The following is a 27,823-nucleotide window of genomic DNA, read 5'->3' on the forward strand; positions in this document are numbered from 1 at the left end:
GTTCCTTCCAAGGAATTCTTAGGACACTTGGCATCTGTCACGGCTCGAGCTAATCACCTCCCCAAATCCCTCGAGTCCTTTGACAGGATTTTGATCTTAGAAATCACACACAGCCATGCCACAGGCTTCCACTCCACCATCTGCACTGGACTTCTACAGTTAGGTGGACCTGAGTGGTCAAGGCTGTGGGGCCCGTGCACACCCAGCTTGGGAACCTGGAACTTTGGGCTTTGGAGGCATGCTTGATCCCTTAGGTGGGCACAGCTGTCCTCCCCGTGACCTCAAGCTCCTGCCAGCCTTCATCCTACAGGGAGCAAGCACCAAGCAGCTTGTTTTATCTCCATCTCAGAGGGACAGATCGTGACAGGCATTTTCCAAGCCTGGGCTGCAATTTTCCGTGGAAGGTTCCGGGTGTTCCCTCGTCAGGCACAGCTGCCTTTTGTCCGGGGCTCCCTCCCAGGGGCTGTGTGCTCTCAGCAGTTTTCAAGGTCAGATTCCTGACTGACTCTTCCCCGCTGCTGCTGCCGTGGGTTTCTGAACTCATTTCTGTAAACTTGACTCCAACCGTGGAGAAAAACATGGGGGTGGTTGGCATTGACTTGAAAATACACTGAACTGGGGTAAAAATACCAATGTGACGCCCAGTCCTTGCCCCTTCATCCACCCTAATGTCTACACCCCAAAACTAAGATTGCCCAGCATGGTGAGGGAGGCGTAAGAGTGAAGGGTTAAGGGCGAAGGATTCAGAATCAGCTGCACGGCACCACTGCTTGTCTCCGCCATCGGCTGTGTGACCTTGGACACATTCTTTGACCTCCCCGGATGTCATCTCCTAATCTCCATAACAGCTGTGCAAAGCTGGTCCCGGTGGAACAGTGAAGTACCGGGCGCCTGTCCCCGATCTCACGGTGGCTGCATCCCGGATCAGAGGGTCGTTTGGTCCCGGCGCTCTGGGCCACAGCATCTTCACTGTTTCCCGAGTGGGTCAAGGTCCTGTCACCCAGTTTTACTACGATTATTTCCCTCACACGAACCTTCTGCTCCAGCTTCATGGTTTGTTTTCTCAATCCCTTCAAGTTTCTGGTTAAATATTTTCCACCTTCCCAACCACTCGGTCTAAGACAGCCTTCTCAACTCCGTTCCTTTCTATCTGCCTTCCCTATTTGATCGTTTAATAACTCTTATTAATATTAGGGGCATCCCACAGAAATGGACTCCTGTCTGTGAACCTCTCGACACTCAAATGCAAGCGAAAGGCAAGCATGTCGTCTATTTTGCTCACGACTGTCCCCTCAGTACCTGTCCCAAGGCCTGAGATGTTGATACCTGAAAAGGGTGTGCTGAATGAATATGAACAGAACACGCAGTTATAGCATGCCCGGAAGTCAGGAGGTGAGCTGTTGTCGGGGCCTGTGGGAAGGACGTTTAGTGCATGTAGACTTTGAAAATGGTCAAAGTCGGGAACAGGAAGACAGAAGGCCCAGAGCACACCCCTGGGAGAATATGGTGTCTTCACAGGGGAGGCCAGGGGTCTGAAGGGCCCGGCTCTCCACCCTCTTGGTGAGTAGAGAGCGATTGAGTAGTGACTCCAGGTGCTGGGATGAGAGGTGAAGGCAATGGGCGAGCTGGGAACGGGGTGGACCTGAGAGTCAGGTGCCCCAATCAGATGATCCAAGCAGATAATCCAAAATACTGCGCTTCACCAGCCCTAGTGGCTGAGGGTAAACCATTTTCATATACAAAATGACATTTTGAGAAAGGTTTAGACTTCTTCCGTTCTTCCAATACTAGGGCTTGAACCTGGGTCTGGCACATGTGTGGCAAGCTCTCTACCACTGAGCATCAGCCCCACAAAAGGTTCTGAAACAGGGTCTTACTAGGCAGTGCAGGCTGGCCTCCGATCTGTGGTCCTCCTGCCTCTGCTTCCTGAAAGCTGGGATTATTGGTGTGTACCATTACACCAAGCATAAGAAGTTATTTTTAAATTAATTATTATTTAAAGTTCTCTTTGGGATCTGTGCATGTGGTTTATAAAAATTCATACCCGAACTTCCTGTTCAGAGTTGAAAATGTTCCAAGAGATACCTTGTCATAGAAATGAATTTTTTTTTTTCAAAACCCCTCAAATCCAAAATCCATTAACACCTCTGGTGCTAAACGCATCAGATAAGAGGTGTTCAGTTGTTTCCAACGGAATTAGTTCTCTTTATTCATTGCTGACTTGTTCTCTGCTACTCTTCAAACAATAAACAATTCTTCAATTTAGCAAACACGGTAGATCACTCACTTCTATGTGCCAGCCCCGTGTTCACAGGGCTGATTAACGCCAGTGTGAACTAGCTCCTCCCCCTCCACCCAGACTAGCTCCTCCCCCTCCACCCAGACTAGCTCCTCCCCCTCCACCCAGACTAGCTCCTCCCCCTCCACCCAGCTCACTGTCCAGTGAGGTAGGAGGAGGAAAATTATCAAGAAACTAAGCTAGCTGTGCGGAAGCTGTGCCTCCATCGGAAGGAAGTGGATGAAAGGCAAGCCCGGGGGCCTCCTGCCGACGGCAGCATGCACGCTGTGAGAAGCAGCCTTAAAGGTGACCAGGTGTGGCAAGAGATGCTCCAGGGGCAGGAACAGCAGCTGCTCCGCTTCATCCTTTATGCTCCCAACAGTCACCTCATGCTTAAGAAAGGACCTGACCGGAGAATCGGCATTGGGGGGTTATGTGAGGGTCTTGCTTTTGAATTTTTTCCCCTAAAACTCGTTTCTGTCTCATACGTAAATAACCCTTTCTCCTTCCTCAGGCCTGGTAGCCCTGGGTTGCCTAAAGGGTATCTGTCTGGTTTATTTTCACTAAAATTTTGAATTATTTTATGTATATGAGCATTTTGACTGCATGTATGATTGTGTACCATATATGTGCCTGGTACCCAAGGAGGCCAGAAGAGGTTGTCAGATCCCCTGGAACTGAAGTTACAGGTTATAATTAGCCACCATGTCGGTGCTGGGAATTGAACCCAGGTCCTTTGCTAGAGAAGTCAGTGCTGGGCCATCTCCAGCCATCATCACCTGCTGTCTCCTCTTCCATAGTTTTCCTTTTATTCACATGTGATTGCAGGTACAAACAAACTATCTTTCCAACTTTTTAAACAATCTTTAATGTGCATTGGTGTTCTACCATGGGCGTCAGGTCCCCTGGAACTGGAATTAAAGACAATTGTAATCTGCCATGTGGGTGCTGGGAATTGAACTCAGGTCCTCTGGAAGAGCAGTCAGTGCTCTTAACCACTGAGCCATCTCTCCAGCCCCTCTTCCCAACTTAAAATGCAGACCGATACTCCACCTCATGGAGCTGGACAAAGACAGTCAGCCAGCAAACATCAGAGGGTCTACAGTCACTCGCTCTCCAGCTCCAACGGGTCCAGTTCACCACAGAGGAAGGGTAAGGGGACCCCTCCTGGACTCTCATCGGTGGGACCCTTCTCTGCCATGGCATTGCTCTGGCGGTTACCTCTGAGGCTGGATGTAGTCTGTCCTTTTACTGGCACACCGATGCATTCAAGGTCTCATGACCTTCGTAATCCTGCTTCCTTCCCTGGAATCCCTGTGTGAGAGGGTGGTTCCCGCTGACTTGCCCTGTCTAAGCATGCCCTTCCCACGGTGTGTGCGCTCCCTCCAATACACCTGCATATGGCTGGCACCAGGTGCAGCGTTGGCTGTTTGTCTGCCCCCCACCCCCACCCCCAACCACCACTGCATACTTGTGGGCTGACGTCATTTTCCAGAGGTCAAGAACTATCTGTTTATCTACAAATTATTATAAAGTAAATGTATAGAAAATACGTGAGAAAGCATGCACAAACACAGCGCCTGTCCCAGTGAGGTGATAATACATGGAATTTGTCACTATTAAAGGAATAGTTTAAACAATTACTATCGTTGTTGGAGAAGTGGTGTGTGAGTGCCGTATAGAAGAAGGCTCTGGGTTAATCCTCTTCCTGACCTCTCATGGTCCCTCCCTCCACAGTCCCCCACTGTCACTTGTGGCTTCTGTATTTCCCCAAAGGGTTTTGTCCTGTGAAGTGTCACTATAAAGGTCCGGTGACCTATGGTCATACTTTCCTTCCTCTCTTGATTCAGCCAATCCCTGGATTCGAGGCAACATTCCCTCGGAGCTATTCAACCTGACAGAAGCCATTAAGTAGCAGGAAGGATGTGGGCGAGCGGGGGTGGGTGAGTGGAGGGTCCCACTCCACTGCCTTAGAAGGACTGCTTTCAGGAATCAGCGGGGTCCTAGCTGCTGAGCTCTGAGCTGGAAGCTGCTTTCTGTAATGAAATGTATGCAGTAATGCAAAGAGTGTGGAACAATTCAGCCCATTTATAGCAAAGAAAAATGTACCTGCTAGCACACCAGCAAAAAGTTTGTAAATAAAAAGTGTGAAATATAGATATGTATATAAGGGTGTGTCTGTGTGTGTGTCTGTCTGTCTGTCTGTCTGTCTTTGGGAGTTTTTTGGTTTGGTTTGGTTTTTTGAAATACGAGTTTCACTTTGTTGATCTAGCCGGTCTTGAACTCACTTTTGCAGATCAAGCTGACCTCAAACTCATGGACATCCACCTACCTCTGCCTCCTGAATGCTGGGATTAAGAGCCTATGCCATCATATCTGGCCCATAGGTGTCTCTTTAAAAAAATTATTTCGTTTATTTTTTGAGATTATAATGACATCATTTCCCCCTTCCCTTTCCTTCTTTCTCCTATGTACCCTTCTTTGTTCCCTTTCAAATTCATGGCCTCTTTTTCATTAGTTGTTGTTACATAAGCGTGTGTGTGTGTGTGTGTGTGTGTGTGTGTGTGTGTGTGTGTGTTACTAAATACACAAATGCAGCCCGCTCTGTCTGTGGATGTATGTCACTTATATGTATGTTTTAGGGCTGACCCCCTTGGCGTTGGGTAGTCCATCGCTGTGCTCTTCCCTGCAGCACACCATTTCTCTCCCCATCCCTCAGCGTCCTTCATGGTCTGTAGTTCTTTCTGGAGGGTTGAGGCCTGATGGGCTTTTCCACTTCCGTATTAGAAAGTCTGTTGCGGTTGTCCCCTGCTCTAGTAACCAGTAAAAGCACAGGTTAAAGTGGTTGGCGTTGGGAATGAATTACTTTGCTCTTCAATTTTTTTCTTGATATTTTGAGAAAGAAATAATAAAAATGAACACAGGAACAAACCCTTCTGAGGTTCATCAACATAAAGCTGGTGAGGTTTTTGTTTGTTGTTTTTTAATTAACCACAATTCACTTTGTTGAAGCCAAGAGAAAAATCTTCACCGGGCGTTGTGGCGCACGCCTTTAATCCCAGCACTCGGGAGGCAGAGCCAGGCGAATCTCTGTGAGTTCGAGGCCAGCCTGGTCTCCAGAGTGAGTTCCAGGAAAGGTGCAAAGCTACACAAGAGAAACCCTGTCTCGAAAACCAAAAAAAAAATCTTCGCAGTTCAGGAATAGAAAACACACTAAAATTTCAATAACAAATTAGCAAATATAATGAAACCCACCACTTAGCATACGCCTCAAATTTTACACCCATCCACTCTAATCTTTAGAAGAACCTGGGAAGCTAACTAGCGTGAGACCATTTCAAAGATAATACTCAAAGAAAATCAATGTGATTTGTCCAAAGACTGCAGCCGGGGATAGGAGGGGCCGAGGATTCCAACACAGCTCTGCTGTGCGCTGTTCTTAGCTCCCCACACTGCTCCCAACTAAAAATAAAGACGCCGCTGTCGTGCAGAGCAACAAACAGACTGTGACCTAACTTTTGTTTAAACAAACAGTTCTCCATGTGCGTGCGTGCACTAAGAAAAGTCCGAATGGGTGGCCACCAGCCTGTTAACCCCTTTCTGAGAGGGTAGGCCTTTAAATACGTTCATTATTTCTGTTGTGTGGCTCTTCTAAATAATGAACAGGAATTGTACTTCAGTAGCCAATATACAGAGGTAATTGTCGTCAACCGTTGCGTTGGTTTGAGGCAAAGGGTCTGCAGTTCTGCTGAGGCAGCCATTCTGTCTGTTCCCCAGGCTTCACTTCCCTGACCTTTGACCTCTCCTCCGTCAACCAGTTCAAACTCAGAGGTAGTATGACAATTGGCCAGCCTCAGAAGAGGACTCTGACCATTTATATATTATCATCACCTTCTCCGTATAATAACAATGATGATGATGTATGTGGTTCTTTCCTAGCTTTCATCTCTTCCCTGTTTAAAGTTGCAGCTGTCCTAGCTGTCTGTCTGTCCTAGCTGTCTGTCCTAGCTGTCGTCTGTCCTAGCTGCCCTAGCTTTCCGTTGCTGTGACAAATACCATGACCAAGTGACTTGGAGAGGAAAGGGTTCATTTGGCTTACAGGTTATAATCTGTCACTGAGGGAAGTCAGGCAGGAATCAATGCAGGAACCAGGAAGCAGACATTGAAGCAGAGGCCATGGAGGAATGCTGTTTACTGACTTGCTCAGACTGTTTTCTTTTTCTCTTTTTCTTTCTTTCTCTTTTTTTCTTTCTTTTTGTTGGTTTTTCAAGACAGGGTTTCTCTGTGTAGCCCCCTGGCTGGTCCTGGAACCTGCTTTGTAGACCAGGCTGGCCTCGAACTCACAGAGATCCATCTTCCTCTGCCTCCTGAGGGCTGGATTAAAGGCGTGCGCCACCATTGCCCGCTACAGTCCACTTTCTTACAGCAACCCAGGACCACCTGCCCAGGGGTAGCATTCCCCACAGTGGGATGGGTTCTCCCACATACATCATCAATCGAGAAAATGCCCCCACAGGCCAATATGCTGGAGGCATCTTCTCAGTTGAGGTTCCCCTCTTCTGGGATGACTCTAGCTTGTGACGAGTTGACAAAATACTGATCACCACAGCTCCTAAGGACGGGCAGCCAAGGTTCAAGTCGCACAATGCCCCAGTGACCACTAATCCCCCAATCTCTAGCCTCACGCCAGCCCAGCTCTGATGTCAGTTCACACAATACTCGAGGGACTGCTAAACACAGTACGGAGGATTCCAAACCCTTTGCTTCCACTTCTCATGAGGGTTGTGATTTCCCATGAAGCCACATCGGACAAGATTAGGTCACGTCAAAGAATCCTTTGTTCTTTCCACCATCAAGGCATTGAAAAAATAGGGATGAGTCAGAGCAAAAACAGGAGCCCCATGTGTACAGCGATGTCCAGGGAGAAAGCAGAGTGCTTAGGGGCCAACCCCGCGGGGCACGCCTCCTGCAGCTGGCCGGCACACACCCCGAAAAGCCACAGGCCTACCAGTCTTATGTCATAGTCCATCTCGTTTCTAAACCTCTCTCATCCACTCCCATCCCTTCCCCACAGAGCTCTGGGACCCACAGACTGTGTTGTGATTCTTAACGTCAGGGCAGACCTCTGTCCAAACACTGACATGCTTTTGTTTTGAGGGCGAGAGAACAAACAAGCTTTGCAGGCCACATGAAGGCCTCCGCCACATGAAGACCACCACAAGCCACAGACACACACCAAAGATCGCAGGACGTGTGTGAGACAGACACAGTTCCGCGGGCGAGACCCAGGGACAATGGCTCGACTTCCAATGCTTTTTTAACACCCACCCCTGAACTTTTTTTGTAAAAAAAGAAAAAAAAATTTTTTTTTTCTTTTACTATGACTTCTGACTTATTCCAGGGAACGCCTATTTCCTAGAGGAAGTCCACTGCAAGCTGAAGAGGGAAGGAGAGATCGATCTTCCCTCTGCAGGAAATAGAAAGCTCCTTGCTGTCCTCAGGGCTCCCTCGGCTCCTTCGCTTGAACACGTAGCTGGGGACGGCAGGAGTTGAGGTCAGAGTGTAATTAGCAGCATCAGCTGGGGAGCACGCTCCTGCTCAGGATGCGGAGGTAGAAGGGGGCAGCTGGCCAGAGGCACGTAGGGACTGAGCTGTCCTGCTGAGCTGCTGAGGACAAACGGCATGCAGGCTTGGGGTACAAAGGGGGAGGGGGGCGCTGGCATTTAAGAGAGCAAAACAGACGTGGTCCAGATAACACACATGCCTGTCCCCTCACCATATAAGAGGGTGGGACACAAAACAAAATGACCGGGCCTGCCCTATAGACCAGATACGCCACATACTGCCAGGGAGCATGCGCGAGAAGGCCCAGAGATGAAGAAGCTAGCCACTTTTTGTTGTTGTTACTCTTTTTGAAATACAGGTCTTGCTATGCAGCCCCCAGGCTGGCCAAACTCTTAGTTACCCTGCTGACTCCCAAGTGCTGGGCTTGTGGGAGTGTGCCATCGTCTCTGCTTACTTCATCTATTTTGAAGTCATGTGACAATAGCATGAAGGGGCCAGTCTGTGTTCTTTTAAATGTATTGATGTTATGTGTATGAGTATTTAGCCTGCATGTATTGTCTGTGCACCATGGGCACATGCCTGTTGTCTGAGACCAGAAGAGAGCATCAGATCTCCTAGGACTGGACTTAAAGAGGTGACTTGTAGGTGCTGGAACTAAACCCCAGGTCCTCCGGAAGAGCAGCCAGTGCTTTGTTTTTTGGGGTTTTGTTTGTTTGTTGTTTTTGTTTTTTTTCAAGACAGAGTTTCAAAACCCCATGTAACATGCTCTGACTGTCCTGGAACTCGCTTCTGTTCCAGGCTGGCCTCGAACTCACAGAGATCTGTCTGCCTCTGCCTCTCGAGTGCTGGATTAAAGGAGTGCACCACCACCGCCCGGCTACAGCTGAGCTCTGGCTGTTTCCTTTTGACAGGAGCAGGGGGAGCAAGTGATGGGAGGGTATGTAGAAAGAAGGATAGAATTGAACCTGTGAAGACAGGAGTGACTGTGTATGGTTGGTTCATCAAGGCCTGAGTGGGCTCTGAGAGTAGGAAGTAGAGGCAAGCATTAGAACCAGGGCGGGGAGGTGGGGGGGCGGGGAGGTTGGCAGAGGGAAGGTTAAAAGAAACACCTCACCTTCAAAGGGCACACCTTGGACCAGGAAATCTTGTCCGGTTCCTCTCTGTGGAGATATAAATTCTGAGACACAGAGAGAGGGACTGGGATTCACAGTCATTACAGGGACTAGAGATGAGAGTTCACCTGGGTTCTGCCTGGTGCCAAAACCCTTCACTCAGTCCGTCCCCGACCACTGTGTCGCCCCCAAGGCAGAGATGGACCACGGGACACCCCGAGAGAGAACAGCCCCAGAAAGCTGAGAGCAACATGCGAATGTCGCGGTCACCTGAGACTGAGCCCGTCAGAGCCCCGGACATCTTCAGAGGGACTGGCCTTGTGCCAGGCCGTGTGTGCGTGTTCTACGTGACATGGTGGCTGGAGAGGGATATTTTAATATTTTGGCATATTATCTCTTTCTGGGTGTGGTGCACCATTGTTGCACATGCAGCACACCCAGGCAACATTGTGTGAGGCTTCTTGCTTACCTGGAAACTCATGGCACTAGGATTGAACTGAACTAGTCAGAAAGGGTCCACCCTGCCCAGGTATCTCGCTGTAATAATAATCAGAGCCCGTTCTTACCCTCAAGAACCTTTGCAGGCAACAGAGGAAGTATGATGGCCCATGCTCTGAAGTAAGAACAACCTGGTTACTTCCTGTTAACTATGAGTTTGTGCAAAACAATGTATGTGTTCTTGAAAGGTATTTTGACACAAACTCCTACATCCTTCTCATTAAGAAGTAAGAAAAACTCTTAGCCAAGGAGGCAGTTAATAAAGTGTCTTTAGGGGTCCAGAGAAACGGCACAGTGATTAAGAGTGTACATTTATTCTTCCAGAAGCCTGGAGTTCGACTCCCAGCACCTACACCAGGCAGCTAACAACCACCTCTAACTCCATCCCCAGGGGATCCTACTCCTCTGGCCTTCTTAAGCACCCTACCTCTGCAGCACACACTCACACAGACACACACACACACACACACACACACACACACACACACACACACATGATTAAAAAATAAAACAAATCTTTTTAAAAGGAAACAAAGTGTCCTCTGTCTGGTCTGCATTCCTCGGCAGCCTGGGTCTTCATGCTCTGGGCATTCTAAGCATGCTGCATGGGTCTTGTCATGCATGTCCAAATGTCATGCATGTCCACTTGGTCTCTGTCGCCACAACAGGGCATGCTCTAGCTTTGCTTTAAGCCAGATATTTACAACCCCACTCCTGAGGACTCCTGCCCACACCCCACCCTACCCCCATTTGGAGACCCACCTAGACACCTGTTGCTTGTGTTGTGGAGGGCATTTCTGTTTCGAAGGGCCTGCTATTCTGAGAATCCAGGATTCCCACCAGGTGTCGTCAACATCTTCCTATTTCGTGTGTTCGGTCAGGAGGTTTCTTTTGAGCAGAAAGCTGTTCTCTTCATCTGGATCCTCCCGTTAGGTCCTCTCAGCAAAAGCAGGCATGCTGGGAGCATGTACACGTGTAGCCCTATTACAGCTCTTCTGGGCAGAGCAGCTCAGGGCTGGGCCTGGGAGCCACGACCGCCTCAGTGTTCGTGAGCTCCCTAAGATGTGCCCAGAAAAGCTCAGCTGGGGCTAGGTCCTTACCTACCCTTACCGTCCAAGTAGTAATGGCATCGGAACTCAAGTCAGGATATTTAACTAAATTATGAGTGGTGTGTGGATGCTGGAAGACTCATGGTGTTCAGTCCTTAGAATATCTCTATGAACAGGCGATCCAGGCCACCTTCATTCACAGGTAAAGGAACAAACATTTATAAGTTGCCATGGTGACCTTTAATGTACAGTGCAACCTCAAATTGAAACTCTGTCCCCATTAAACAATAGCCCTTCCTCTGCCTTCCCTCAGCTCCAGCAAGCCCTGTGCTGCTCCCTGAGCCCTGTGATCCCGACTGTTTCTGGGCTGCTCCCAAGTAGCATCAGATAACACACCTATTCCCTGACAGCCTCTCATCTCTCTTACGATAACGTCAAGTTTCCTCCAGGTTATAGCCTGTGTCCTGTTTAAGGCTGAGTAATAGTCCCGTTGTGTGAGCAGCTGACATTCTCTGTACAGAGATAGGATTCTAATGCAAGCGTGTGAGTCTGCACATCCTGGGCTCTTACATGCGAGGAGGCAATGCCATTGTCAGTGTGTGAAGATACAGTACACGTAAAACCTAAGTGAAATGAAACATAAGGGGTATTGGGGCTCTGCCCTCCACATTTCAAGCTCTGAGCCGAGGGTCAGAGAACCTCCAAACTCCTTTTCCATTGTCCCATTTCTGAGTGGAGCACCCCATTGTCTGTGATCAAATGGCTAGCTGCCTCTCACCCCTCTGCTGACCGCACCCACCCCATGACACTTCCCACCAGCCGCCTACCCCTGGCACACCCTGGCTTTTCCTCTTCTCCAAGTCACGTACTGAGGCCTCCAGGACATCACCCACTGAGTCCAAGTAGCCCCGAGACCTCCCACTCCCCACCCTTCCCTCCCCAGCTTTCCCTGTTGCCCAACTTCCCTGTCCTGGTGAGCTGGGACACTGTCCTATCACTTCCGCAAGTCTGAGGCCTGGGTAAGCTGTACCGCCGCCTCTCCGGTTTTCATCACAGGCCTTAAGCTGCCAAGGACAGAGCCGCCTCCCCACACACAGCCCGCTCCATGACTTCCCCTCCCAGGTCCCGTCCACATCTGGGGACCAGGCCCCGGTGACTACAGCTGCATCACCGTCCCTCAGACCCTCTGTCATGCCGAGTCAGCTCTGCCCGACTGGAGAAGTTCTGCAGCTGCCAGTCCCCAGCTCTGTTCCCACCAACACCCTCCTGGTACAGTTGGGTTCCTCATCTACACTCTCCTTGCACAGCTTGCTTCTGAGCAGGATTTTTTTTCTGCCTTCCTTCTTCCTTGTATCCCTTAATCCATTTCACTTCCCATTCAGCTTCTGGACATTCAATGGGGACAACATCCCTGGACACCCCTCTCCTCCGCTGCCTCTCCCCTGGTCTCTCCTCCCTCCCTCCTTTTGGTCCCCAATCTACAATGCAGATTGAGTCCAACCATTGTGTCCTTGGCAGTCTTTAGGCTTGTGATTTTCAACACAGTTCATCCACTTCTTTATAAGTATTCTTGTATTTTATCTATAAGCCTTTTCCCCCTGATGTGATGGATATGGGAATTACCAGACTTCATCACTGCACATTGTAGCTACATGTAAAGTCACACCACAGCCCATGAATACACACAGTTAGCATGTGTCAAATAAAAGTCATTTCCTGGGCCTAGAGCAATGGCTTGGCAACTAAGATCATTTGTAGCTCTTGCAGATGACCTGGGTTCAGGTCCCAGCGTCCTCATGGAGGTTCACAACTCCAGTTTCAGGGGCTCCAGTGCCCTTTTCTGACCTCTGTGGGTACAGCATACCCATGGTGCATAGATACCCATCCAGACAAAACACTCATACTTATAAAATGAGATAAAAATCAATCTAATACAAAAACTTTAAAAGTATCTTCCTGCTGTGCTGAGGATCAAACCCACAGGACTCATACATGCTAGGCAAAAGCTCTACCATTGAGCTATCCCTCAGGCCTCGAAACAAAAGTTGTTTTTGTTTTTTTCTTTTTGTTTGTTTTTTCCAAGACAGGGTTTCTCTGTATAGCTTTGGTGCCTGTCCTGGAACTCTCTCTATAGACCAGGCTGGCCTTGAACTCACAGAGTTTCGCCTGCCTCGGCCTCCCGAGTGCTGGGATTAAAGGCGTGTGCCACCACCGCCCGGCTTGTAGGTTTCTTTTAATAGACTCCTCGTGGCTTATACAATAAACAAGCCATAACATAAGCAGATCAGGTAAGAGGGGTTCAACCTAACACCAAAGCTGTTTTCTAGCCCAGGTGAGTTGCACAGAAGCAGTACTGAGGAAGAGGAATACTGGAAGGATTGTGGCTGTCTGGATACTGGGTAGAGTACAGGATGTTTTGAAAAAAACAAGCTTCAGAGGCTGAGGAGATGGCTTAGCGGTTTTTTTTTTTTTTTTTTTTTTTTTTTTGCAGAAGATCTGAGTCCGATTCCCCCACCTTCAAGTTCACAAACACCTGTAACCCCAGTTCCAAGGGGATCTGTCACTTCTGGCCTCTATGGGCATCTTCACTAATACACACGCAAGCACACACACACACACACACAAACACACACACACACACACACACACACACGCGCATGCACATACCCCCCCCACACACACACAAGCACAATAAAAAATAACCCTTGAGAGAAAACGCAAACTGTGAGAGAGACTCCAGACAAGCTTGAGGGACGCTACACAGGTGCACCCAGGCTTGGCGCCTAAGCCGGAGAGGCAGCTTCCTATCCTCGGCATAGCCATGTCTAAGTGACCCCTGAGTGAACACCTGGAGCCGCTGCCCTGACAATGTCACTGTCACAAGACCTTTGCCAGGCGTGTGAGCACCTAGAGGGTTCAACTTCAATCATCCTTCACTCAGCAGACGTGTGTGTGTGTGTGTGTGTGTGTGTGTGTGTGTGTGTGTGTGGTGTGTGTGTGTGTTTTCTGCAAAGGGTGCTCACGGAAGTAAAAGCAGAACTCACCCATCTGCAAGGCCCTCCAATACTCCTTTCTTTCACCGTCGCAGAGAAACCAGCCCAAAGTCTTCCTCAGTGGTTTGCGAAGATCCAGCGCTCTCCAAGCTCCTTAGCTTCTGAACTGAGAACGGATTGTCATTTCCATGTCGGACTAAAAGTCCCGGGTGGACCCGTCACAGTGGTTCAGGGTGGACCTTCCACCTGGGAAGGTCTCAGCCCCCATCCCACCCCCAGTGAACTCTGTGTGGCGCTGAAGGTTCAAAATGGAGTTAACAGCTTCTTGTGAACACTTTCATTCCCAGTGAGAAGTGAAAGCACCCCACGCCCACCCCAGTTGAGAAAAGTACCTGTGGCATTTAAGGAACATTTACCCAATGAAAATGTCTCATTGACTGTAGCTAAATGTCTCTACATTCTGTTGTGTAGATCGATCTGGGGCTTAATTAGGCTAATCACTCCTCCCACTTAGAGCCTATACTTTGATTCGCCTATTTGTGAATCAAACTGTCCTTCTTGCCCTGTGGGGGAATGTAGTGGAGACTGTAGGGTAATTACATGGCTGTGCCTGTGTCCATCAAGAAAGAGCCCCAAGTGAGTCTGTTCTGAGTGGTCTTGCCACATGGGTCAGGCTCTGACAACCGGGAAGAGGTCTGATCTTAATGCCTGGGCACAAGGAAGAGAAGGTGGTCACTTACGGATCTTCAGCTGACACTCTGCAGTGGGACGTCCTCACTGATGCGGACATTCACCGCCATCTCCTTCAGTCAAACATTAAAGTATAGTGGGTTGTTCTGAGCTAAATTCCAAGGTAATAAGGACAACGTTGGGCCTTGAAAATATTGGGTTCACTCTGTGCTTTGCACACTGGTTCACTCAACATCTCTCTGCAGCACAGGGGGAAAGGTGCTGACCTTCTGCGTGTGGAGGGTAAAAACGGAGACGGGAGCAGCCCCTAGGATTTCTGCGTCATTGCTACTGCCGTGATAAAACGGCCTGACAACGAGCAGCTGAGGAGAGAAAGGACGACTTGCGGCCCACGATTCCAGCTTGCGAGTCGATCACCGAGGGGACGTGAAGGCAGCAGGACCTTTAAACAGCTGGTCACACCATTCATAGTCAAGAGAGGAGAGAAACATGGGCACCTGTGCTCATGGGCTGGCCTGGTTGGGCTCAGCTCCGCTTCTTCCTCCTTCCACAGTTCAGGAGCCCCTGCCTAGGGAATGGTGCTGCCCACGGCAGGCTGGGTCTTGCCACATCGATGAACATTCCCTCTGCAGACAGGTCCACAAGCCAGCCTACCGTAGGCAGACCCTCACTGGAACTCTCTTCCTTGGTGATTCTAGATGGTGTCAAGTTGACACTTAGAGCCGTCACAGCGCGTCTTTTTCTTTCTAACACTAACGCACCGTGCCACGCACTCTCTAGTACCTGATGCATGCTGCCTCGTCCACTTCTCATCAAGGTCCTGAGCTGGTCACTTGCCTGGGACTGTGGCCCTCTAATGGCCACTGTCATCTGTCACCACACCATGCTGCACCGAGTCTCTAGGCATCAGTGACCCGAGGTCATATGTGCCTCCTGTTCCTCTTCTTTTTTTTTTTTTTTTTTTTTTTTTGGTTTTTCAAGACAGGGTTTCTCTGTAGCTTTGGAGCCTGTCCAGGACTAGCTCTGTAGCCCAGGCTGGCCTCGAACTCACAGAGATCTGCCTGCCTCTGCCTCGCGAGTGCTGGGATTAAAGGCGTGCACCACCACCGCCCGGCCTGTTCCTCTTCTTAATAGCCCACACTCATATGCACACTCACATACTCACATGTGTGCATACACACACTCTAAACTAATATGAACTTGTGCTCCTTGGGAACAGCAGTCAAAGTAACTTCTTCCTCTTGAATTCACATCAAAAAGTTCTTTGTCTTGTATTATGTTAAGTGCTGGATACTAAGTAGCCAATTTTGTCTCTCTTGACTTTAGATGCACTACCACTGAATTCCTTAGAATCTTTGGTTCTGGTCCTTGTCCCAAGCATGGCTTTCTTTCATCTATATCTATATATCCAAAATTTTAGATTGATTGATTGATTTTATGTGTATGGTTTGTCCGTTTGTTTGTTTGTTTGTTTGTTTGCCTACCTAAATGCCTGTGCACCATGCATATGCAGTACTGAAGGAAGCCAGAAGAGGGCATCAGATCCCCTGGGACTGGAGTTAGAGATGGTAGTGAGTCACCTATGGGTGCTGGAAATGGAACCTGGCTCCTCTCCAAGAGCCATTTCTCCAGCTCCTACTTATCCATATTTTCAATAATAAAATGAACTCAAGAACCAGAACATTAACAGTAATCCACGTCAGTGTCATGCCTCTTTTCTGGCTCTCCCCACGTGAAGCCATCATACAGAACTTTATTTTATTTCATTTTTGTGTTTTTTGAGATAGGGTTTCTCTGTGTAGTCCTGCCTGCCCTTGGACTTGCTCTGTAGACCAGGCTGGCCTGGAACTCACAGAGATCTGTTTGTCTCTGCCTCCTGCATGCTGGGATTAAAGGCGTGCCCAACTATGCAGTATTTTTATATTTCCTTGTTTCTTCCATTTTATATGAAAATGACTGCTGTTCCCTTTTATTCTGAAATTTATTCACTTATTCACTCATTCAGATGCCTTAGATTCACTCCCTCTTTCTCATGCAGCCACAGCTCATTCATTTTCTCTGCTGTGTAATTCTTCCACACAGTTGCTGGTGGGTGTTTTGGCTGCTTTCCGTTGCTAGATGTGAGGAAGGCTGTTTCCCTTGGGCATTTCCCTTGTCCACAGGATGGCCAGTCAGGCACAAAAAAGTGAAGTAACTCACCAAAACCTCCCAGGCAAGGCAGCCGATCCAGGACTTGAGCCTAAACCATGAGTTCCCTCCTCACGCTGTTACCCAACTCTCATCAGCTTGTCTGTGAAGGAAACAGCAAGGGAAAGAAGGAAGGAACTCCTCTCCCCACCCCACTGCTGGAGAGTCACTCTGCCCACTCGGTACCTCCTAGAGAGGGAAAGCTTGCAGGCTGAGTTTATTAGTCTTTTGAACAAAATCACTAAGTGATTTTATTAGAAAAGTATCCTCTGGGATACAGTGACTATCCACTCCCATTTCAAAGAGTAACGTGGGGCTCAACTCATCTTGCTAAACACACACACAGACAAGTAACACTAAAGTACACACAAGTACACTAAAGCAACACAAGTAAATACACACACACATAATTTGTGTGCATGTGTCTAGCAATAATATAGAAGTGTTCATGGATTTGAGAGGAAGTGGGCAGAGGGTCATGTGAAGAGCTGGATGTGGAGAAGGAGGAGTAGAAATGACAAATACAGTACTCATATATGAAATTCTCAAGAAATATTAATTTTATCTGTGAGGCCATATGCTCGCTCAGTATGGTTTCACATCTAGAAACTGTTTAGATTTGTGATTAAATTCCCTTTGCAGTGAGAGTAACAACATGTTTATACATTTTCTTTTTGGCCCAGATTTCAAAAGAAGAGGTTATGGACTAATAAAATGTGAGTCACTAAGCCTGCTAGAATGTTCCTGGAAACAAGATAACTAAACTCGCCTCTTTGCATCAAAAATAGGTCTGACAGAGAAAACATACCAGGGAACCCAAGAATCTCTTATCATATAAACCGTAAATCACAATTTTTAAAAGCAGAGATGATCTTGTCCATGTGTGAAGGAATTGGCGGTTTGACGGGAAATGGGAAAGAATGTAGCCTGTGTTGTGTTTAACAGTACTTCTTAAAAACAAGCATTTAAATCTTCCTGTTTCACTCTGGGGCACTCAAAACTGCAGACTGGATTTTGGATTTTCTATGGATTTTGGATGTGGTCTGGGTTGCGGTCTAACCTCTGCAAGGTCACATGCCCCATTGCACCCAGGGACTTCACTGTCCCCGCTCTCTCCTCCTCTCTTCCATGTCATTGACCATTCTAGGAGTTTCTCATCTCTCCAAAAGCTATATTTAAGATTTTTTTATCTGTTATTAGTGTGTGTCTCTTTTGTGTGTGTGAATGCAGGCATTTGTGTGGAGGTCAGAGAACAATTTTCTAAAATGGGTTCTCTCTTTCCATCTTATTGAGATGGGGGGTCTCTGATTATTCCTGCCATCTGCATAACCCAGGATAACTGGGCCCTCAAGTCTGTTCTCTCAAGTCTATTCTGTCTCCACCTCAAATATCCCAATAGAATTCTGGGATTTGGGTCACACCCAGCTTTCTGAGGGTTCCAGGAAGTGAACTTAGATCCTCAGGATTACACAGTTATCTATATGGTGGCAAGCTGGGATAACATATACCCAAGTCAGTATCCCAGGCCTTGTGTTTTCCCAGAAGCCGACTTGACAAGCTACTTTATAAGAGGCATAGATACTACTAGAATTTCAGGCCAGCAATGCAGAGAAGAGAAGGTTGTAAATAGAATGCAATTGTTGAACAATTTCCCTCAAGGAATCCTGGGGACACAGTGCAAAACTCACACCTCAAAATGATCCTACCCTACATCAAGGGAGCTGGGGTCCTTATACATCAATCCCCCCCTAGTCATTGTTGAGGGCTGAAGAAGGAGGTGGGGGAGACAACTCCTCAGCTGTGTGGGTGTTCATGCTTGGGGTGATTGACTGGTACTTGTTTGGGGCACATCTAGAGCCCTAAGTGGCATGGGTGGACCCAGAGTGTGTGCTGTCCTTCTGTGTTCATGTAACACTAATTATAACCCAGACACTTCCTGGTTGCCACAATCTTAACACTTCAGGGATTAATTTCTGCATAATATTTCATAATGGAATCACAACTCACCTAGTCCTTTCATAGTGGATGGTTAGGTTGTTACAGAACGGAAGGGGCACCCTGCCAACAGGTCTCTCACTTGTTCAAACCCCAAATCTAAATTCGGGAGAGTATTCTGATATTGGGGAATGGAATGCTGTGTTCTTAAAGATTTGGGAAAGTTTGTTTTTGTTTTGTTTTGTGGAACAAGCCGGGCAGAAACTTGTGTGAGAACCAGGAACCCTGGGACTGTGCAACACACTCTCTGTTATTTAGGGTGACGGCTTAATTGCTGGTATGGGATCATGCAACAGCCGTGCTTGTTCTTTGGGTTTTTTTTTTGAAGGTCTCTAAATTCTGCCTACCAAAATTTCACATGAGAGCCATGATAGAGGGCATGTAGATAGTCGCGAGTGGAAAATAAAAATGAACCAAGTACCTAGGAGTGCCCTTTGAAGCTGAAAGTATTAGGGATTCACCTTGTCTTTGATGGGGATCCCCACGTCTCCTGCATACTGAGTAATTGAACCCACTCTTTGCACAATGATGCCAGACTCCCAAGTCCAACCAGGAGTTGATGCAAAGCTTCTGGAATGTACTCCAGAGTCCATGTTACCCAGCAACAGATTCTACTCAGTAATTCAGTTTAGGCAGGCATCCTGGACCACTCCCTAGGCTCCATTCTTTAAACAGAATTATCCCAGAAGCAGAAAGGAAATCGAACTCCCTGCTGGACAGGAGCCTCCCTCCATGAATCCCTACCCTTGACTCTATGTTCTTCCCAGAGGATCCCCTTCTAGGAAGAAGTGGTTAGACCGGCTGATTCCAGCGAACCCACAAAAATCTCTCTCCAGCTTTTTGAGTGTGTGTGTGTGTGTGTGTGTGTGTGTGTGTGAGAGAGAGAGAGAGAGAGAGAGAGAGAGAGAGAGAGAGAGAGAGATGTGTGCACAGGTGTATGCTGGTGTGCATGTATCTGTGTGCCCATGGGTGACCATCCACGTGGAGGCCAGAGACTGCCATCCAGTGTCTTCCTCAGTCACTCCCCATCTTAGTTTTGGGGACAGAGTCTCTCACTGAACCTGGGGCTTAAGGGTTCAGCTAGGCTGCTGGCCTCACCCACAGATCTGCATCTCCGCTTCCCCTGTGCTGGACTTTCAGGTGTGCACTGCTGTGTGTGGGTCTCTTGTTTATATACGTTCTGAGGGACCAGCCAAGTCCCCGTGTCTGTGTGGCAAGCACTTTATGAACTGAGCCATCTCCCGGCCTCCCCTGAAGCCCGTTGTGAACCGGAGCGTGCTCTCCTGTGCCTTCTTACCAACTGTGACAATCGTGCCACATTGGTGTCACATGCTCAAAACAGGGTCCGGGCACTGGGTGTGGTGACGTGCACCTGCAGCCTCAGCACTTGAAGATGGAGCAGGAGGATTGTGAGTTTGAGGCCAGCCTGGGCTACAAAGTGAGAACTTGTGTCAAGAAAAAAAATTATTCTTTTCAGTTGTGGAGGGGAATTGGAATTTGGGAAGCCAGGAGACAGATGGGAGCTTTCTGTGGCTTTGGTTTTGTTTCTCTCTAAACCCAAAACTGATTAAAAAGTGTGTGTGTGTGTGTGTGTGTGTGTGTGTGTGTGTGTGTTCACATTAAAAATAAAAACCATGGTCTAAATGAAAAGACAAATATTTACAGATACTGTGTAGAATTCGTGGAACTCCACAAATGTGTCTGTACACCCCAGGTTCTTCCAACGGTGTAAGAAATGCTGGAGTGAGCTTTTCTGGAAAGATGTCGGGCCTCTCTGTTCTGAATGTCCCGGAAGCCCACCTCCAGACATATTCTGGGGATATTTGCCCCTGCCTTCAGACATGTTCTGGGGACTTTTGCCCCCGCCTCCAGACATGTTCTGGGGACTTTCACTTTTGAGAGCAGTCAGAGCACACACTCTCTAAGTCCAGTATTACATAATTCCAGTTTATCCGAAGCTCAGCTTGAATTAACTTCCCTGTCGTTCTGCTTTTCACTGGCGGCACACTGGCCCAGAGCCAGAACAGCAATGTGCCCAAACTTGTAGCTCGCTCTCTCTCTCTAAATCTTTTTTCTTATTCCCACAACCTTCTCCAACAAATTCATTTAGCTGGCCAATTGTCGATTTGGGGTTCTGGGAAAGAATAAGTGCCGAACGCCCCCGTTCCAGAAAACCCACACACCCCATTCCTTCCTGACAGTCAGCCGTGGGGCACCCTGAGCTTAGTGCCACCACTGCGGCTCCGTGTTATATCTTGGGGTAATCCACTGGACTAACTGTTCCCTTAGAGAAAAATCTTAGAAACCTTATCTCTTTATTCCCTTTGGGCAATATTTCCTTTCAGGAATGCGAGGCTAGGACTGAATCTGTAAGTGAACTCTTGGAAAGTCTAAATGTTTTATGTACACTGTTGAGTTCACATGCGTACATCTTTGTTTTGTTTCAGCGAGCAGCATCTGCGCTGATAAAAATCCTTTGCAAGGTTCCTTTCATTGCAGTAGATTTCCCGTTTGAAAGTTGGAAGCTAGGTCCTCGCCACATGTGTGGGGACACAGGGGAGGTATAGTCATCGCGAGCTGGATTCCCAGTCTCTCTCCCTCCTAGGCAGCATTCTTCTCATTCCGGGAACACTGATTTAGGACATTCAGAAATGACCGGCAGCCTAGAGGCACGGCTTTTCATCGCCACCTACCGTCATCTTTGGGAACTGCATGAATATTTCAGACATTCGCCCTCAAATCCCAAACCACGCCGAGGAAGGTACTCACTCTACAAAGAGGAAATGTATTGGGATAGGAAGAAAGAACAAAATGGAAACGCAAACGAACACTCTCAGATTCTCGGGAGTAAGCCTGGAACATGAGTCACTAACGGAAACCTATCGATCTATAATTTTATCTTTTAGATTTTATTTTTTTTAATTTTATTTTATGTGTATGAGTGTTTGCGAACATGTGTGTATGTGTACCACATGCATCTGTGGTGCCCGTGGAGGCCATAAGAGGGTGTCATACCCCCTGGACCTGGAGTTACAGATGGTTTTCAGCTGCCACGTGAGTGCTGGGAACCCAACCCAGGTCCTCTGCAGCAGCAGCAGCAAGTGGTCTTAACTGCTGAGGACCTGTCTACCTCCAATCTCTAATTTTAGTTTTTTCAAGATGGAAGTCTTCGTTAGAAAAGATTACAAGCAAAGTTCAGCAGCCTGAAGAGACACAATGTTTTCAATGTGACCTTCTAGATTGTCCTCTGACAGCACACCTATGCGGAGGTGTATTTGGTTTTATGGCAGCTCTCCCAGCAGACACTCTATTTGAATGCCACTACAAAGTTAGCCTCAATGTGTCTTGGAAAACCTTGGCATTTTAAAAACAGACAAAACATGCCTCCCTGAGATTCTCCACTTTGGTGGTGATTTTTTTTTTTCCCCTATACTTTGCTAGTTTCCAGAAAGGGTGGGTGGGTTAGAGTCGAGGGGCTTCCAGAGCCTTCTCAGAACAAGAATGACAAGGCTGTTGTCCAGAGGGGCCCCCTGAGAATCGTGTTTGGGAACAGGCCGACCCCATGAGGTATATTATCTTTGCCACATTTTGCTGCTTTGTGGGAAATTTATTTTGAATCTTTAACAAAGTCAACCATGTTTATCTGAAGCGCTGAAAAACTTTAATAGTTTAAAACAAAACTTTTAAAAAATAATTAAACCTACAATGAATACTGAAACATGAAAGTCAGACAGACCGTTACCTTAACAAGAAAGGGCTTCCTAGAGATCAAACAAATGCTGTTTGTTTTATTTGCTAATGGCAAATAACAAGTACTTTCACTTTAAGGGATTCAGATGGTTACTGAAGGAGCCTAGAAGTTTCTATTGGCCCACTCCCACCAAGACAAAGGTTTCCCACACCTTGTTTTCATAGAGCTGTGAAAAGTGCTGTCCTGAATGCTTAGAGGGTAGCTTCTGATTGGCACCGTTGGCATGAGCTCACCTAATCCAAAATGATGGGGGAGGGGGACTTCCCGGGCTCCCCTTCCCCAGCCCACGGCCAGTGCTCATCCAGTTCAGCTCTGGGAAGTCACCAGCTGCACAGGCTGCTGTGTGCCCTGCTGACTGAAATGCTTCCCTCGGCTGCACCCACTCATGATGAACTGGCTTGAATGCGGTCGTCAATAAGCTTGGCTGAGCGCTACCAGCACTCCGGAGGCAGGGGTGGGGGGAATCTCTGAGAATTCAAGGCCAGCCTGCTCTACACAGCAAGCTCCAGGCCAGCCAGGGCTACATAGTGAGACCTTATCTCAAAAGAAAACAGTATTAGAGAGTAGGAGATGGGTGCTTTAGAAAGGGAAGATTCAGAAACAAGCAAGCAAACAAAAAACAAACAAACAAACAAACAAAAGTACTAAATCCTGTGAGTGAAGGAATTCCACCAGATCAACCTCTAGAGTTGTTTTCTCTGGATACAAACTTAGCTTTGGATCAGCAAAGAGAATATTCTCAAGTTCTTTTTATTAAAAAATGCATCCCGTGTGTCATACATAGGCTTTAGTTTGACTTCCAGGGCAGTTCGTTTCATCCTCAGCACAACTGGCATTATTATCCAGCCTGAGTCTGTGACGTTCACTTCAATGTTGATTTCATAGTCTCTCCTGAGCTCTGGCCCCGGGCCTGGCTAGTTCTAAATGAGGGAGACCAGCCCACAAGACACTGTGTGATATCTCTGTGGGAAGGTTGCTTGTGACTGGTCATATCCTGATCTGCCAAATTATGAGTGACTAGACAGCCGTAGTTCCAAGCCCACACAACTCCAGCACAGAAATAGAATTTCGGGTTCTTTTAATACGCACGTTATCTAGATAAAGCTATATCTGGGTCGTCCCTGACAGGCTCTGTGACCCACCGCTTTGTTTCAACAAACTAAATATAGAAACATAAATGACTCATTTTTTTTTTCCTCATGTGCATCTAAGCATACAAGGAAATCGGGCTGCGTCTAAAAGAAAAATAAGCCATGCTTCTTTTTGAGAACCCTTCTGAGGTCAGTGGTTCTGAAGTGCGGGGCTTGTTGGGATCCAAGTTCAAAGGGCTGAAGCCCTGATTCACTGTGTCGCCCTGTGAGTGTGGAGTTTTGCCACGTTCATTTGCTGTATTTAGACCGAATGTACTTCCCATGCAAAACAACCTTTGGCTCTGTGGAGAACCACCCCCCCACCCCCCACCCCCCACCCCCCACCCCTCACCCCTGCTTTAGCATCAGAGACTGTGGCAGGAGAAAGTGTGGCCCCCTCCTCGGCACCCTCATGGTGATATAATGGCTGCTGGGTGCTTGCTGGGAGCTCGGTCTTGCTTGATGTGACTACAGTAGCTATTCTAAATGTGTGTGACAGTTTGATAGCTCGGCTGCGTCAACCAAGTCCTGGGATGCGGGGGAGTGGGGAAGAGGATAGCTTTGTATTTGGGGGACCTACTCAACTGTGGGGCCATTCCAAGGAGGATGGCATGATTTGTAAGTCTCCACATCTTCATTATAGGACCTGGCTCACTCACACAGACTACTACTCCTTTAGGATCTTGTCTTTCCACGAAAAATTTGATTTGGGATTCCCGACAGGGAGCAAGAGGGAAACCTGGTAGAAGCAAATGAGATTAATTCATCTTTCACGTTTATCTGGGGGTCTGGGGATGGGGAGTCAAAGCCAGGGTTTGTTTTATCACCGAGCAACAGCTGGTTAACTCCCAGCTTCTTCAAATATATACATATATGTCATATGAGAAAAATTTAAGTGGAATTACACTGTAGCAGAGAGACAATACTTCTACCAGATATTATAAAAAGTCTATAGACTATCAAAATAAAGGCCCAGTACAAGGAATGGGTTAGCCTTTCTTGGAGTTGTTGATCAGTGAGTTCCCATAGACTCCTCCAGACATTACAAACTATTGCCAGTGTTCTTGGTTGCTTTCTAGAACTCAATGGTAAGACCTATTGCTGAAAGTACCACATACTTGAGTCATAGAACATGGGGAAATGAAGCTGGTACTGACCTGGAAGCGTCATCCCTACTGGCTAGCTTTAATAGCACGGGAAGGTTCTATGCAGGCTACCAGAGAAGAAAAGTGATCATCAGCCTTACCCATCTGTGATCCCAGCAAGTGACAATGGTGACTGGCCAGGCTAGGTGTGCCCGCCGGTGCAATAATGCCACTGGTGGTGTGAGAGTAACCAACCACTTTCTTATTTGGATTTAAGGCCCACTCAAGACCGAATTCAGGTCTGGCACCATTGACAGGGCCAAGAACCCACAGCTAGGTAGGTCAAAGGTCCTAGCGAAGATCCTACTACCATTATTCTGCTAGATGGACGTCGTATTAAATCAAGTCCTAAATATTTATTGTTATACTCACAGGATGAGTGCATCTCTCAACACTTATCACAGAAGTTTCCTTTTGAAGTGGACAGTGACTGGGGTAGTCTGAACGCTAATGGCTCCCATAGGCTCATATATTTGAATATTTGGTACCCAGTTAGTGGAAATGTTTGGGAAAGATTAGGAGGTATGATGTTGTGTCACTAAGGGTGGGCTTTAATGTTTCAATAGCCTATCCCAGGCCCAGATGCTCTCTCTCTCTGTCTCTGTCTCTGTCTCTCTCTCTGTCTGTCTCTGTCTCTCTCTCTCTCTCTCTGTCTCTCTGTCTCTCTCTGTCTCTCTCTCTCTCTGTCTCTCTCTCTGTCTCTGTCTCTCTCTCTCTCTCTCTCTCTCTCTCTCTCTCTCTCTCTCTCTCTCTCTGTCTCTCTCTGTCTGCAACTTGCAGATTGGATGTGGGCTCTCAGCTACTGCTCTGAACCTTGCCAGCCTGCCTACCCCAATGCTCCCCACCGTGACAATCTGGACTAACCTTCTGAAATAGTAAGCAAGGCCCCCAATTAAATACCTTCCTTTATGAGTTGCGTGGGTCATAGTGTTTCATCACAGCCAGGACACCAACTAAGACACTGTTAACACAGCGGCTCCACAACTTGTCAACATGCAGAGAACAGGAGAGCTTGGAGTACTTATCCCTAAATGAGAAACACACACACACACACACACACACACACACACACACACACACACACACGCGCGGGGGGGGGGGGGAGAGGGAGAGAGAGAGAAAGGGGGGGAGAGAGAGAGAGAGAGAAGGGGGGGAGAGAGAGAGAGAGAGAAGGGGGGAGAGAACTCAGCTATGTAGATGATGAATGAACAAAGGTCAACTTCATTTCTGTATATCAGCCAAAACAGATGCAAATTTTAATTTTAAAAGGGCATCATTTAAATACAATGTAAGGCACCTAGGAATAAATACAACAAGAAAATTTTGAGACTATCACATAGAACTCTACAAAATTTCCTGAAATGTACGTAAAGTCACACTAGCAGATTGAGAAACACTTGACCTGAACAGAGAAGTTCCATTTTAAAGATGTCAGCTTCCCCCTAAGCTCCATAGATTCAACTCGAGTCTAAATAACTTTAGTAACTGACTCAACATTTGTATGAAAAACCCAAGTCCCCGAGACAGTCCATCAGACATCTAAGAAAGTCAAGTCTCACCCCAGCAGGTATGAGGGGCTAGCATAAAGTTGTATTTCACCCCGAGACAGACAAACTGACAAACTGGACAGGAAGACGCTGAGAGTGAATCTTTGGTCAACCTGGAACTGCGGGTGAGTGGAGAAAACAGCAGCTTTCCCAATGGAGAGCACACTAGCACAATTCCGGTGGACAGTCAGAACTGGACCTCCATCTCACGCGTGTGTGAGGCCATCTGTGTGCAAACCCTGCCGCAGTGTGTGACACAGACGGCAAACGCGAACCTCTCAAAGCTTCTGAAGCAAGAGACCGAGAGGTTTGATTATATCTAACTCCCTGACACTTCTTTCTCAAAAGTCTGTCCCTGAGCGGGCTGGGGAATACAGCTCAGCGGTTCAGGCCTGTTTAGCATGCTTGAGATCATGGGTTCAATGCCCAGCACAAAAACAAAATCCAGACAAAAACTATTGCCGACTTAGAGGTAACAAAGACAAGTCAACGACCAAATGAACAAAAGAAATGAATCGATGAGTCACAAGAGGAAAGGATTCCAGCTTACAACAACAACAAAAAATACTCTACTACAGGAAAAATTCTAAAGCATAAAAATGAGATCATGAGCAATTCTATATTATTGGACAAATGAACAAACATGTAAACATGTAAAGATTGAATGAGATCAACGGTCACAAATGGGCGACACAGAACCGAGTCAGCTGAAGTATAAAGTTGCTTTGAGTTTAGTTATCATCTCTCTTCCTAAGCCCGCACCCTGTAAGGACGAGCCATGTTCAGCTCCAGCACCAAGTGAAACCCACCGGTAAGAAGCCGGACAAGTTCGAGTCTGGCATCTCTCAGGTGCTGCTCAAGCTGGAGATGAACTCAGTTCTCAAGGCGCAGCGATGGGAACTTAACCTCACCGTGGCCAAGGAAAATGAAGTTGGTGGTGGCCCAAAAGCCAGCATAATTTTTGTACCAGTTTTTCAGCTGAAATCTTTCCAGAAAATCCAAGTCTGGCTGGTTGGTGAATTGGAGAAAAAGTTTAGTGGGAAGTATTCAGTCTTCATTGCTCAGAGGAGGATTTTGCCCAAGCCAACTCGGAAAAGCCACCTGAAAAATAAGCAAAAGCACCCCGGGAGCCAGCAAAAGTGCCCCGGAAGCCAGCAAAAGTGTCCCCAGAAGCCGCACCCTCACTGCCACATGTGACGCCATCCTCGAGGACTTGCTCTACCCAAGTGAAATTGTGAGGAAGAGGATCCATGTGAAACTGGATGACAGCCAGTTCCTGAAGGTTCATTTAGACAAAAGCCCAGCAGAACAACGTGGAGCACAAGGTCAAACCTTTTTCTGGTGTGTATAAGAAGCTCATGGGCGAGGATGTTAATGTTGAATTCCCAGAGTTTCGGTTGTGAAGAAAATAACTGAATAAAGTGTCATCACGGTTTCTAAGAGCAGCCTTATCTAGCCATGCAGGCTACCTCCAAATTCTTTTTTTTTTTTTTTTTTTTTTTTTTTTTTTTTTTTTTAACTTACACTTTGTAATTGACCTACAAGATAATGGGTTTCTGTATGGCCTTTTCATACGGCCTGTTTGGTTAACCCAGACCTCATCCTCTTGTCTCCCCCATCCTCCTATCTGTCAGTCAAAGTATTCCCACCCCAGCATCTCTTCCCTGCTTTCATATTACCTGTGTTCTACCCCCTCTCACTCCACCCCTGCATCCCTTCTCCAATGGCCCCTCTCTGGCTTCGATGTTCGCAGTGGCCATAGTGGCCAGAAGAGGGCGTCAGATCCTCTGATCGAGTTACAGATGTTTGTGAGCCACCATGTGGGTGCTAGAAAGCGAAAACAGGTCTTTGGAAAGAGTAGCCAGTGCTCTTAACTGCGGGGT

The 27,823-nt window shown here is 47.5% G+C and overlaps 1 pseudogene; it reads left to right on the forward strand.

Moving 5' to 3' along the window:
- Positions 1-2,556: 2,556 nt before the first annotated feature.
- Positions 2,557-27,343, forward strand: LOC131897947 (small ribosomal subunit protein eS7-like; annotated as a pseudogene).
- The last annotated feature ends 480 nt before the right edge of the window (positions 27,344-27,823 follow it).

Source organism: Peromyscus eremicus, chromosome 23 (assembly GCF_949786415.1).
Source record: "Peromyscus eremicus chromosome 23, PerEre_H2_v1, whole genome shotgun sequence".
NCBI classification, from domain to species: domain Eukaryota; kingdom Metazoa; phylum Chordata; class Mammalia; order Rodentia; family Cricetidae; genus Peromyscus; species Peromyscus eremicus.